Here is a 13,179-nt window from a genome sequence, read left to right on the forward strand (position 1 = left end):
GTGAAGATACCCCTAGTGTCCAAGTCCCACTGATTCCAAACCCGAACCAAATCTTCAAGGTTATTCTGGAGAACATTCACAGTTACGTGCTCGGGCAAATTGGTAATACATCCCTCCACTAGACTATCTCCTCTTTCTTTCTGAGTCTTTAGAGACCAGTCTCGAACCGTGGCATTCCTCTCGGTTGTTTGTATAATTGACTCTTCCATTAGAAACCCGTTTTTTGGCAACCGATCTCTAGTCAACACCTTCCTAATACGATGCCTATAACGCATGATGGAAGAAGAAATAAGGCAAAGACAAACAACCTTGATTAGTAATTAAGTATAGGTAGAAAAACATGGAAAATTTAACAAATCGAACTACCCAAATCTAGTTTATTAAACAGACCCAGTCCCCTTGTAAGTGAAAATGCAAAAGATAAGAGGCGTTCCTCACGTGCACTTATTTTGGTGACTACTAAACGGACGGAGGTTTGGCATGGCTCTAGTTAAGTGGCTCGTACGGTTCACTGTATGCAGTTTTGGTTCTAGATAGGTACTCGAATTGTCCGTATTGTCATCTGCTAAGATTAGTACGACGCTTCGGCCATAGCCCATCACAGGCTCACGAGTTCGATTCGAGGGGTTACATTTACTTATGCCTATGCGGAGGGACAAGTTAACTCACGAAAGCATAAGTCATATGTAACCCGAAAGTATTCACTAGCTCTGACGGAGGGACGAGTTAACTCACGAAGGCGTAGCGCTTATTTTCACTTAAACGGACGAGGCCCGGGTAGAGAGCTCATGTTATGCAAAATGCAAGTGCACGGTGTGTGGGAGAAACTCACAAACCTTTACGTTTTATTTAAAAAACTAGACCAAAACTAAAACCATAGAAATTTAATGCTGAATAACAATCGGATAAAACAAGTTGGGAGAATATATCCAACACTTCAAAAACCCAATTTTGGGATCACGACTAAATATTAATTCGAACAAGGAATTTTGAAAATTTTGACAACACGCATTTAATTCAACTCGACTCTCAAAAATCGTCCCCAGTGGAGTCGCCATCTGTAGCGACGTAAAAAATTTTAACTTGGTCGCTAATTGTGGCGATTTATTAAACATTTAAAAACCAATTTTTGATTTTATTAACAAAGGGAGTCGCCACCGATCCTTTTTATAGGTGTGATCGGACACCTAATAAATTTAGTTTTAAAACAAAAAGAAGGCCGAGTTTAGGTTTATGTTAAAATCCAGAGAAAATTTAGGGTTCGAGAGTCGGTTACGCGCGAGGAAGGTATTAGCACCCTCGCGAGGCCCAAAATTGGTATCTTATAAACAAGTGTTGTCTTAATTTTCAAAATTGCAAGTTCAAAGTAACATTGAATCGTGACCGAGTAAAACACGAGAAATTTCAAGTTTCGTTTTCTTTTGAGAAGGATATACCGTTTTAACACGAGTCGATTGATATTCACCCAACATAGCGATGAAATCGATGACATAGTGTTTAAATCGACGCGTTGCCTTGCTTATTGAAATAAATAAAACACGAATAAATATGTTCAAAACAATGTAAAGCAAATTAATAAATAAAAATAAGCAAAAAGATGATCTAGAAGCATATTGAAGCAAATATAAGTGTGACAATAATATTACAAACAATGAAGATACATGTAATACTAGAATAAAACATGAAATAGAAATAATGAATGTATACACATGATATTAAGAGTATGTATGTAAACTCTATATAATGTTTGGAGTATATACCTAAGATAGTAAAAATATAACTAGTAACAATAAAATATTTACATAATATATACACATATATATATATATAAAACAATATTTAAAAGGTATATATATATACGTATGATAAAATAAATGTATTAATATTAATAATAAATATAATAGGGTAAAAATAAATATATATACATAATATATAATGTAATATAGTACTAAGAATATATATATATATATACATATACAATATAGTATTTAAAATATATACATAATATTTACATATATATGAAATAAATATTGAAAAATGTATGCACATAAGAAATATATACACCAATATATAATAATATAAAAAGGAAACAAATAATACAAAATATTGGAATGAAATGATGAAAACTACTATATATACATATACACGTATATAATAATAGTATTAATAACAATAATAAGGATTATATAAAATACATACATGAGATAGCATGAGAAATGTACACATAAATTAGCATATAAAACTAACTAATAGAGTATAGACATATACATATATAATAATAAAAATGTATGTACATAACAAAATAAGAAAATTATACATTTATAATAAGTACATGAAAATATCTATACATATATGTAAATAATAACAATAATATTAAAAGTAAGTAATAATAGTGAAAATAATAAGAATAATATGGTATTAAGAATATAAGAATATAATATTGAGAGTATATATACATATAATAAAACACACTAATATTAATACTAATCATAAGGATAATATAGAAAATATATATATGAAATAGTACAAAATGTATAACTAATGGTATTAAAATATATACATAATAATAGTATTACAAAGTGTACACATAGCATTAAAAATATATACATAATATGGCAATGAAAATACATACATAATATAGTATTAAAATATTTACAAGCATGTACATATTAGAAATAATAATGTTAAAAGTACCTATTAATAATATTATATAAATATAATAAATAATAATAATAATAATAACAATAATAGAAATAATAATAATAATACAAAAGAAAATATTACATAATAATAAGGTAAGGAAAGTAAAATATAATATATTAAATATAATAAGTATAATGGTAAATATAATAATGTTAAAAATACCATACATAAGGAGTATATATATACATATATAATAAAATATACACTAATATTTATAAATGATAATCAAATAATATTTAAAATGAAATAAAATAACGAAAATACTACTAAAATAAACTAAAATCTAAAAAGGACTAAATTTTGAAAAAAAAAAACAAAGTTTTGGGGCAATTTTAAAGAGAAATAAAGAAAAAGGATCAAAATGTCATACGCGCATAACCTAGGAGGACTAAAGTAGCAAATATTCCTTCCCATTAAAACACAAAATTAGTGGGGACTAAATTGAAAAGCATGACAACTTCTTGGGGCAAATTTTAAAATAAAAAAACTTGATTGCAAAGGCTTGAAAAAGTGGAGGGGCTAAAAGTGCAATTAGCCCCTCCAATGAAAAACACGCGGATCCTTGGAGCGGGTCGGGTCAACAAACGGGTTAGGCCAAAACGACGCTGTTTTGGGGTTAAAGAGCAATTTCAAAACGACGCTGCTTACGGCTATATAAGGCCTAAAATTAACAAAAAATCATTTGGTAAGGAGAAAGAAAAAAAGAAGAGAGAAGGGAGAGAGAAAGGGGGGGAAGGAAACTTCCCATTAAGGGTTGGCCACCTATCCGATCGTCGGACCGTCATTACCACACACAAGACTGGCCTGAAAAGGTAATTTTTTTAATATTTTTTATTATTATATTTTTATATGTTTTAAAATATATAGGTGAGAAAACAAGCTTAAAAAAATGAAAATAAAATAGGAAAAAAAAAGAAATCACCTTCGTTCTTTGATTTCGATTTTTGTTCTCTGTTTCTCTGATTTTGTGTTTGATTTGGTGATTATTCTCTTCAATATTGATGGAATCGCTATCTTTTTGCTTAAAAAATGAATGCTTTTCTTTGTATCATTTTCGAGTTGCCGAAAATAGGAGAAGAAAAAAAAAGCCCCTTTTTACATTTGATTTCATGGCTCTTATAGCCTTACAATTTTATTTTCTATTACTTTCTGTCTCTTCATTGCTGCTTGCAGGGTACGGAGGTGCCAGGCATGCGGGGATGGTGTTGGCAAAAGCATGGGCGATGGCTAGGTATGGGGGTGACCAGGGATGGTGCTGGTGTCAGAGGAGTGGAGGAGACTGAAGAGGGGAGAGCGGCTGAAAACTTTGGTGGCTAGGGTTTGCTGCTGAAAATTTTTTTAGATAGTGGGCTTAGGTTGTTAGGGTTTGTAAATTGGGTTTGGGTATTGTATTATTGGGCTGATCTGGTTTGTAAAATGGACATTTATTTGGGTTATTTGGATTTTATTTTCTGCTTGTTTACTTGGGCCAAAAATTGGCCATTACATATATCAAATTTCAATAGCAAACCAACCAATTGATAATTTAAACATTTAAAACCACTATAACTCCATCTTACCATCTTACTATTCAAACATTTAGATTAAGTTCTTATAATTTATAAAGTTTATAAAGTTTACATTTTAGCCCTTCCTAATAAAAACACACACAAAATACCTATGTAGATTCCATTCTAACCAAAAATTTAAAAGTCTTACTCTTTTGGCCTCGGGATGTGATGGGACGAACAGGTCTTGAACCACTTCTAGCTTCCTTTTGATCTAACCTATGCGTTAAAAGAAAACATGTTAAGCTAAAATAGCTTAGTAAGTATTGCAAGAATTTAATCAGAAAACTACACATTATAATATAAATATTCATAAATAAATATCCATAAGGGTAATATTATTTGAAGAAATTGCACTTACTAATTATGATTTATTTACATGGCCCAAAGTAGATGAGATGAAATATATGAAACAAAAAAAAGTATGGGACATTGTCAAATTGCTAAAAGGTTCAAAACAAGTTGGATGTAAATGGATACATGACTCAAATGGCAATATTGAACAATATAAAGCTAGTCTTGTTACCAAAGGTTACACCTAGGAGGATTTTATTGATTATAAATGGATGTGAAAACAACTTTTCTAAATAAAGATATTGAGGAACAAGTTTACATGGACCAACTTGAAGGTTTTACAGTTGAGGAAAAGTCATATGGTGTATAAACTTAAGAAGTCAATATATGGACTTCAACAAGCTTCACAGCAATGATACATCAAGTTTAACGATACCATAAAGTTTTTTGGCTTTCAAGAAAACATTGTTGATCTATGTACATACCAACAGATCAATGGGAGCAAGCTTATTTTCTTAGATAATATTTTGCTTGCTGCAAATGATTGTGTATACTGCATGAGACAAAAGTTTTCACTTGAATAAATTTGAAATGAAAGATATGGGAATGGCATCCTATGTGATAGGAATTGAAATCATATGTGATGGATCACAGGGATTGTTCGGATTTTCTAAAAAATAACTATGCCAAAAGAGTTCTAGAGAGATTTAATATGCATGATTATTCAGCAGGGATTGATCCTATATAAAAAAGGAAATAAATTTGGTTTTATTCAATGCCTAAAAATGATGTAGAAGAGAAAATGAATAGAATCAATTTGTAATGCTCTGAAAAATATTTTTTTGCCTCTGTGAATATCTGACACAAATGTGTATCTATTTCAGTGGCTAAGAGTTTTGGGTGTGTTTGAGAGGTCTTGGGTTCAAGTCTCACCTTTGTTAATTTTGTTATTTTTGGAATCAAGCCTTATCACTGATCAGAGGGTTTATATTTAATTGCTTATAATTTCATATCAGAATGAGCATGCTGGTTCAAGTGGTAAGGGGGTATATATGTGGAGGTCCTGTGTTTGAATCCCTGCGAGAATGTGTGTATTATTTTTCGCTCGATTTTGTGAAAGAGTTTCGGTGGAATTTAAATTCTGAAGTCGTTGGGATTGAGATGTAAGTGGAAAGTTAGGGAATGTCATATTAGTTTTATTTTATTTTGTTTTCCCCAAATATCCATTTTATTTTTTTCTTTTTGACGTTACTGCTTCCCTATCTCCTCTCATCATTTTTCTTCTTTTTCCTACCCTCTTTTCAGCTTTTCTAAATCGATTCTTTTCATGCAATCCTTGCTGTGTTCGTTCGGTAAGTTGTGCTTTGTTTAATCATAAACGCTTTAGGCTAAAGGTTGATGAGGGGTTTTGTTTGTGATTCTCGATTTGGTTGGGGCTTCTGCAACGATTTAAGTGTTTGGGATGTAACGCCCCAATTTTCGGGAATTCTGTGAATGTTGGCATAGGTTTAATTATGTTAGTGGGCCTCTAGAAGGCCCAACCTTAGGATAGAACCCGGCAATTTTAGTTAATTTTTGTTCCATAAGAAAAAGGGGGTGAAATTATGAAATAAAACCTATGTGAAAATGTTTGAAAATGCTATAGGCTAAATTGAAGTGGCCAAATAAATAGGAGTGCAAAATAGGAGGATTTGCATGACAAACCTCCCATTTTACATGAAGTGGCTAGCCATCATGTTGTTGTAGACAATATGAGCACTTGATATCCATAATTTATGGTACAAATTGATACAAATTGATAATGGGTTAGGTAAATGTTCCATGACAATGGATTAGGTAAATATTCCATGATAATGGGTTAGGTAAATGTTCCATGATAATGGTTTAGGTAAATGTTCCATGATGGGAATTTCATGTCTTTTGTATTAAAGAATTAAATGGATGAAATATGAAATTTTATTAAAAGAAAAATGGGTGAAAAGAACAAAGTTTTGTCCATCTTTGTTCATCATAGCCTAAAGCTAGAGAAGAGAAAGGAGAGGAGAAAGCTCTTAAATGTTTGGTCACTTGGGGAAGAAAATTGAAGGTAAGTTCATGGTAGTTTGCTTCTATCTTGATGTTCATGAGTTCTTCTTGATTCTACCTTAACTCTTGAAGCATATTTTGGTTTTTGGTTGTATTGTGAGCATTTGGTCATGAATTAAAATGAAGGAAATGGTTGTTGTTTCATGTTCTTTTGATGAAAAATGGAAGATAGGTGAAGTTGAGCCAAACAAATGAACATGCATGTGCCTTAGATGCTAAAGGGAAAAATCGGCTAACATGTTGTGGTTTAAAATGATGAAATGGAGATTATACTTAAGTAAAATCATAGATATGTGATGATTGATTGGTGATATGCATGTTTAAATAACATGCATGCAAGTTATGTGTGAAAGAGTGAATTTGGTAATAAATCTGCTTGAGACAGCAGCAGTAACGTGACTTTGGAAAATCACCATAAATTATGGGAGATGAATTAGAAGCTGAATAAATTATGTAATTAAAGCTTGTTGAGTCTAGTTTCAAATGAAATAAACGAAAACATATTTTGAATTATTTACAATGAGAAATTTGATTCGTAATAAAGAGTGATCAGATTAGTCAAACAGTGAAACATGCGAAACTTTGAGAAAAATCTGGTATTGATTGGCCAAACCAAAAATTCTAAAAATTTTATGGATAGAAGATATATGAGTCTATTTTCAAGGAAAATTAACGGAACTTTATTTGGAGTTTCGTAGCTCCAGTTATAAATGATTTAGTGACTGTTGCTCAGGAAGACAGCTTGCAGTGAAATTATGATTATGTGGTAAACATTGACAAAAAATTGTTAATGAGTTACTTATTGTTTTCTTATAAGCTTACTATGATCTGTAGGTGTGGTTGGCCGAATATTGTAAGGGGTTAATACGTAGTTTGTATTTGAATAGTTAGATTAACGTGTTAGTAATCCAATTGTAGGCGGTTCGTGTGTGGATTTCGTCAGCATATCGTTGCAAACAGGTGTGTAACTAACACCCTCTTTCTTAGTCTAGATCGGCAAAAGTCGAAAAGCCAAAATGTCGAAAACCGCTATTTTGTAGATTTGTGAGTGTGCGAATGCTCGTGAGGTAAATCGATTAATGTTTTTGGTAAGCTGCAATGTTTGGACCGCAAAGTGCATGATTTCGTGCCTCAATATTTTTGGGCTTAATGGGCCAAAATTGAATGATGGGCCAATCTGCCCAATTCGTAAGAACCCTCAGTAGTGATTCTCATTAGTACGTGAAAAGTAGGAATATGCATGAAAACCCTAAAATAGATAAATTACTGAAATACCTTTAAAAGTGGAAAATTTACGCTTACCCCTAGTAGATAAATTACCAAATACCCCTAGGGTTAAATTGACCTAAATGCATGTTTGATTGTTGTTATTTACGCATGCCATGTTGTTATTATCTCGATGCATGGGATTGGGATATTGACGGAGGAAGTACTAAAAGTGGCTTGTCCACACTTGGAGGCTTTGCCTCAATTTATCGATAATCGAGCAAAGAAAGGTCAGAATCAGTGAGTGTTAAATGGGTGGGTTGAGCTATTCCCCACATGGAGTGTATGGCTGGTACGGGTGGAGTGTAGTGGTTGGTGGGTTGAGTAGTCTCCCCAAATGGGCTTGCATATGTTTACTGATGTTGCATGTATTTTGAAATGGGCCTATGGGCCATACTGTTATCTGAATAAGAGGCTAAGGCCCAGTTTATTGTAATCTGAAAAGGGCTCTGGTTCAGTACCACTGTTGCTTGAACGGGCTTAGGCCCAATAGGCTTGAGCTGACTTAGGCTTTGAATGGGTTTTCCTTACACACTGAGTTTCCCCAAACTCACCCCTTTTATTTGCATCCACGCAGGAAATCCCCAACCATAGTGGGCTTGGAGCTGTGAGGGAATTTGGAGTGGCCACCCATTCTGAAAGTTTGATTTTCTTCTGGTGAACTGGACATCCTTTTATTTACGTTTGAAGTTTTTGGGCTTTTAAATGTAATAAGGCCGCTTAATTATTTTTGATGGTTTTAATATGTATTACTAAGATAGGTAATACTTATTTTAACTGTTGAAATTGGATAGCTTTAGGGCGCGTTTTCAAAAACAACAATTGATTTCAAAATAACACGACAACAAGCAAAGCTTCCGCAATGAAAGTATTTTCCAAAATTAATCACTTTTCCTAAAAATGACTTAATCAAATCGGTTTCCTAGAAATATCCATGACGTTAAGGTGTGGCAATGGTGGTATGCATGTCTAGGATTGGATCCAAAGGGAGCTTGGTACTTAAGCAGTCCGATGGACTCACCACAACTTCCATTCACTTTAACCTTTAATGAATTAATCTTTTGAACATCAAGTACGATTTTCTGGACTTAGAATGGAAATTTTTTTTTTTTACATTTTTGATGTGGCATGCCGGATCCGGCCATAACTTCTGGGCCGGGTTTGGGGTGCTACATGGGATCTCTGTTTGGTAGCGATACGTTTTCGCGTGTGTTGTGTGTTGTAAGGTTTCGATTGTAATATTTTGATTGGGTTTTCGTTAGTGTTACTAAATTCGGGCTCTAGAATGTCAATTTTTAAGTCTTGCAAGGCTCAAGATAGTTCTCGCATCAAATTGATACCAGGTGTGTACCCTAAACACAGAAAACGAGCTTTCAGCAAAAGCCAAAAAACTATACTGTCAACGTCACACGGTCGTCCCGTGTGGAAGGTCGTATGCGAGACACAGTCGTTGGATCGACGAAGGCATGGCTGTGTGTAATGACCCAAATTTTTAGGTTATCGTAAAAGTGAATTTTCAGGTCTTCGATTCTGAAAATCTAATTCGTAAATATTTATTAGAAATATTTAAGAAGATGAGTGAAAGGTTAATTAGACTTTAATTACGTAAATTTAGCTTAATTAGGGCTAATTTAGTGAAAGGACTAAATTGAATAAAGTGTGAAGGTTTAATTATAAATCATAGAAAAAGTTAAGGGACTAAATTAGCAAATAAGCCTTATGTGACAAGCGTAGTATTTATGAATACATTTGTATTATTTTAATTGGTACAAATGTATGTATAAATATGTATTTACTTATTAAATAAGAAATAATAATTATAATTTAAAATATAATAATAATGATATAATATAATAGTTATAATAAATAAAAGAAATAAAACATAAAGAAAAAGGAAAAAGAAGGGCACGAATAAGCAGGGAAAGAAAGAAGGAAAAAGGGAAAGAAAAAGAAAAGGGAAAATTAGGGTTTTAAGATTTCAAGCTTGATTGGTAAGTCAATTTGATCCCTTTTCTTGTAATTTTGATGTCTATGGAATCCTAGGAAGAAATACTATTGAGTTATGTTGAAATTTAGAAAGTTATTGGATTTTTAGATGTTGATTAAGTTGAATAAATGGAAGAATTAAGTGTTAATTTGATGGAAATTCAAGTTAGAAGTGGGAGAAGGATTAATTTGTAATGAGAGATATAAGTTTTGTCATAGTAGGGACTAAATTGTTTAAATTGAAGAATTGATGTTTTATATTGAATATTAAGAGTTGAAGATTGTTTAAAGTAGGTATTAAATGAAAATATAGGATTTATTTGAAGAGAATGAATGGTTATAGTAGAAGGACCTATTTGGAAATTAAGTAAAAGTTACATGGAAATAAAAGAATGTGTTAGTAAATAACTTGCATTGATAATTTTGAATGTTAAATTTTATGTAGCCAACATAGCACCGAAAACATCATCGAAAAAGGGAAAAGAGAAAGTAAACGAGGATATCGAGTACACTCGAGAAATTCGGTTTGTATTTTTATAAACTATGCTTAATGATTTAATACAATGTAATTGCTATTTTTAGTAGTTAGACTACATAATGAATGATATGATAGAAATTATTACTACTTTTGTATTGAAATGTAACGATTTGTACACCCTATTAACAAGTGTCGGGCTAGTCGGATATAATTGGCATGCCATAGGATTGGAAGTGTTCAGGAATATTCCGACTGTGTGTCGATGAGACACTATATGTGTCGACTCATCGTGACTATTTCAATTGTTCAAGAGGTACTTTGTACCGACCGTGATCATATCGCTCTCATATCGTTAGCCTAAGGTGTATTCTGGTTTCAGCCGATGAAACACTGTACATTATCCCCGGTGTGTGGGTTGGATCCGTGTATCTGTTCAGGTCCAAGTCATGTTAATGGGGTAAATAAAGTACTGAAGACTGAATGTTATCGTTTGTATAACTGATTTACGATGTTGAATGACATTGAATGATATGAAATATTTATGAATTTCTTTTCTACATGAAAAAGATACTAAATGAATTTGAAAGACGAAGTTACTAAGATTATGAAAGTAAAAGTTTAAGTTAGAATGTTTATACAAAGTTTATTATTTGTTTAAGTATTAGTTTATAGAAATATCACTGAGTGCATGCTCAGCGTACGGTTTGTTTCTGTGCGCAGTTAGGTGCAAAGTAGATAAAGTCTCAGCATCCGAGCCAACTCCAGAACTCAATACTTGGTGATGTACCTATCTTTGATGAATGGCATGTACGTAGGTTGTTTAATGTTATTTTGGTTATAAGCTATGTTAATGAAGAGTGATAATGGATAGTTAATAGTTGTAAGGAGAATACTATAATGTGTAATCTTTTGAATTGAATACAATGGCACATGGGTGCAACTTTGAATAGTTTAGTTTAAGGCATTATTGAGTATATGTGTTAGATTATGAAATGATAGTTTAATGAGTATTAAGTGAGTTTAATCATATTTGGATTGGTTGAATAGAGAAATTTTGTAATACTTGTTGTTTACAAATTGCAGGGTTGGTCAACTTTAAAATACAACATTCATTTTGAATCCACATGGTTTGTCACACAAGCGTGTGACCAAGCCGTGTGAGACACACGGCTTGCACATGGGCGTGTTGTTAGGTTGTGTGTCCCCTGCACCTAAATAGTTACAACCAAGTTAGTCCACGGGAGTGTGCCTTGGTTGTCAGGCCGTGTCTTAAAGTCAGTTTAGTATACGGGCAGGCTACATGGGCGTGAGTCATGGCTGTGTTTAAAAGTCAATGTTACACACGAGCTGAGAACACGAGCGTGTTAAGTTGGCCACACGAGCGTGTGGTATTGTTCAAAGGAGGAAAAATTTAAAATCGAATGAGAAATTTTCTAAGCCTACAATTGAGCCCCGGTTTATTTTAATTATGTTTAATAAGTATTGAGGGCCTATGAAAGCTAAATTTAGATGTATAGAATTGCATTTACTCTTATTTAAAGTGCAAATGTACTGAGATGACTGGTAATACTCTATAATCCAATACCGACAATGGGACGGGGTTAGAGGTGTTACACTGTGCACAAGACACTGCTGTGTGGTAGCTCAAGTGTGGCCGTGTGGGCCTCACGGGCTTGGCTAAGTTGGGTGTGTAGGCCCACACGGGCATGTGGGCCCAAATTTTTTAAAATTTCTCCTAGAGTTGCACGGGTCGTCCCAATCAACTATGAGCCTACCGTAAGGTCGGTAAGGGCTAACTAAACCCTAAAATTATGTTATCTGTTAGTCTGTAACATTGTTCTGAGTATGATTATGCATGTCTGATTACTATGCTACTTGCATTTCTAATATCTGTTTATATATAAGCATGTTAAGCATGTTTTAATCTGATAACTCTGTATATGTGCTCTATATTTGTTATGTATATGATTGTGGGTTGGGATTTGTATTGATGGAGGAAGTGTTCTGCACGGCGATGTATCACCTAATTTTTGGCAGCTTGGTTGCATTATATCTGATATGTGTTATATTGGCACAACGTGGTGTGTAGGCATGGATGGGCGTTATAAACCCCACATGGTGTGATGGGATGGTCAGAGATGGTGTGTAGAGGACGGGGTAGGATTCTAATTTTTCTGATCTATATATCTGTATCTGAAATGGACATGAGTTCATATCTGTATTTTTATCTGTTTCTGATTATGTATATGATGTTGTATGCTTGCATGCTTAATTCTGTTGGGTTACACACTGAGTTTACATAAACTCACCTCTGTTTGTCTGTCTGTCTGTCTGTCAAGTAATCCACATTTTTAGGCGAATCGGTGCGGCAAGGACTCAGCGGTGACCACTTTTCCATAAAATTGTTTAAGTTATCGATTTATGGTTTTATTTAATATTTTAGGTTATATTTTGAGAGTTTGTAATTTCTAGGACTCTTTGGACTATTTGGTTTTAACTTGATTTTGAACTTAATTGCTCAACATGATTTGCATGCTTGATAAAATGTTTTATGGAAATAGACTTTACTCCAAAAAGAGGTTTTCTAAAATATGAAACGGATTTCTAAAGCGAATTGGTTTTGTTTAACTTCCGCTATAATAAGTGTTTTGACAAATGAACTGTTAAAATAACGTTTTCTGTAATAAATCTGAAGGAACGAGAGTTTTAATGGTGATTTTTTAATTGAATCAACTTGTTTTCAAAACCTATTCTTTGTGGCACATCTGGATTCGACCATAACGTCTACGCCGAGTTTGAGGTGTTACACAATTCCTTATA

The 13,179-nt window shown here is 33.1% G+C and overlaps 1 long non-coding RNA gene across 1 annotated transcript; it reads left to right on the forward strand.

Annotated features, from left to right (window-relative positions):
• The first annotated feature begins 6,501 nt into the window (after positions 1 to 6,501).
• On the forward strand, positions 6,502 to 8,717 carry LOC128292852 (uncharacterized). The gene is made up of 3 exons (XR_008282807.1): positions 6,502 to 6,630; positions 7,548 to 7,589; positions 8,473 to 8,717. It is a non-coding gene; the product is annotated as an uncharacterized LOC128292852 (long non-coding RNA).
• The last annotated feature ends 4,462 nt before the right edge of the window (positions 8,718 to 13,179 follow it).

This window comes from Gossypium arboreum, chromosome 5 (assembly GCF_025698485.1).
Source record: "Gossypium arboreum isolate Shixiya-1 chromosome 5, ASM2569848v2, whole genome shotgun sequence".
Classification (NCBI taxonomy): Eukaryota; Viridiplantae; Streptophyta; class Magnoliopsida; order Malvales; family Malvaceae; genus Gossypium; species Gossypium arboreum.